The sequence below is a fragment of the Myotis lucifugus genome, unplaced genomic scaffold (genome assembly GCF_000147115.1).
Source record: "Myotis lucifugus unplaced genomic scaffold, Myoluc2.0 scaffold_89, whole genome shotgun sequence".
In the NCBI taxonomy this organism is placed as follows: Eukaryota; Metazoa; Chordata; class Mammalia; order Chiroptera; family Vespertilionidae; genus Myotis; species Myotis lucifugus.
Window position 1 is genome coordinate 1296646 of NW_005871137.1, and position 1906 is coordinate 1298551.

The 1906-nt window shown below is 44.9% G+C and overlaps 1 long non-coding RNA gene across 2 annotated transcripts in view; it reads right to left on the minus strand.

Annotated features, from left to right (window-relative positions):
* LOC111826549 overlaps window positions 1-1764 on the minus strand; it is a 3536-nt gene extending 1772 nt beyond the window's left edge. Inside the window, exons 1-2 of one of the 2 annotated variants that reach the window (XR_002829899.1) lie at window positions 1658-1764; window positions 739-851 (exon numbers count right to left, since the gene is read on the minus strand). This is a non-coding gene — a long non-coding RNA (uncharacterized LOC111826549). Of the gene's footprint in view, window positions 1-738; window positions 852-1248 lie in introns of both variants that reach the window. The other variant, XR_002829898.1, reaches the window with a different exon arrangement.
* Between the last annotated feature and the right edge of the window lie 142 nt (window positions 1765-1906).

The window sequence follows — 1906 nt, forward strand, 5'->3', positions numbered from 1 at the left end:
AAAGGATAAGAAATAAGAAAAAAAGAGTTTTGATTTAAAGCTATGTGAATAGCTGGAAGCGTTAGGAAAGTAGCAGTGAAAGAAAGAAAAGTATCTCTTTCTAAGTTGCAGAAGAAGGAACTTTGATACAAAATTAAATTAGAGATACCAAACATTTTATGGAAAGGGAGACAGATGTGCTTTTGGAACCGGGAAAATACTGGTTAACTTTTAGTTGTGATCACACTTTGATAGTGTCTATGTGAAGCAAATGTTTTGGCTCTAAATGTGTTTCTGCCAGTTTTACATTTTCTGCCTTCACCAACCTGGAGACAGGAGAATGAGGCAGATTCTGACTCTCTGAGGCGGTTCCATCGGAAGCAGACCTTAGCCTGCCCCACAAATACCACTCACTGAAGTGTCTTTCAGCAGAAAACTTCCTCCGCCCAAGCCAGAATGGGGGCAGAATTAGAGAAAATGGTCCTAGTACATTTTGCTACCCATAATTCATTAATTCACATAAAAGAATATGGTGTTGGGAAGGGCCTAAAACATCATCCGACTGTAATTATGTCTGCTGTCATATAAATGAAGCATATAGTTTTAATGGTATAATTGAATTCATTCTTTTTCTCACCTGGCCCTAATATACTTTGTTTTTTGTAAAATGCACAAAATAATAGGCAGGAGCTAAATTATTCTAAATCTGGTCATCTGATTCCCATGAGACACTGGGTGCTCATATTAGTAATTTCATACCTGAACACGATTGTGTCCTTCGGCGTCCTAGAATGTGAGTGTTCCAAGGGGCTTAGAAACCATCCGTCCTTCCTTTGGAGGATGAGGAAGCTGAGGCAGGGAGAGGCTGAGTTCTGCAAGGTGGCACAGAGGCACAATGAAGTTATAACTAAAACCTAAACTCCCTAGTCTTCCAACACCCCACTCCGCGAACCCTTCACGACACCATTTTGTGTGGAGATTGGGGAGCATTTTCCCGGCCTTTTAACTTCCTCTCTCCATGCAGGTCGCTTCAGTACTCTGCACGGGCAAAGTATCTCTCAGCATCCCAGGAAATTTGGAGTTCATATCATCTGAGATATTTTGCTCAAGAGGAGAGATTATTTTACTAGTTTATTGATTGATGGTCCCAAGAAAACTGACTACCTCCAGTTGTATATGGGCACCTTAATGGGCAGAGAAGTTTCAGGGTGTGGGGCAGAATCGCCTAAGTATGGGAGCTAGAACAGAAAGTCCCCACAAAAAATGTACCTATAGAGAAAGCAGCGTTGATGAAAGTCTAGAACCATTGACAGATTGTAGACTTCCGGAAAATTCAAATGTGCTATGTTCAAGGCCTTTGCTAAGGCCAAAAAGACATGAAAATGCTCTGGGACTGACAGCAGCATGAGTCCTGGGACCCATACCCACGCCTGTTCTAACAGGCACCCCAACTTAAAGGAGTAAGGTAGGCCTGGCTTGAAAAAAAAAAACACAAACAAAAACTAGACAAATAATTCAGGTGGAGTCTGAGGAAAGGAAGGGTACGGTCCATATACGGGGTGGGATGTCCTCGGAACCCCATGAGATGCAAACACACGCATATACTTTAAAGTGCTAGGTCAGGACAGTGAGGATGCAAGTGTTTTGTTTTGAATGGAGGATTTACTACCGCACGCACAGTCGACCTGCAGCAGAAAGCGTGTGGAGAGCGCAGAAAGCATCCCGAGGTCTCATCACTCTTAGAGGCACAAACAACGCCCCGCGTCCCACTCGTCGCCAAGTCCCCTGCCCCGTCCTGTCCCGGTGTGGCACTAACGAAGCCCCAGGGCCCCGACCCCCGGGGGGGTCCCACCGGGATGGGGAGGACGCGACGGCAGGGACCTCACAATCTACAGACTTGCATTAATCTACAGCGCTCAGAAATGCC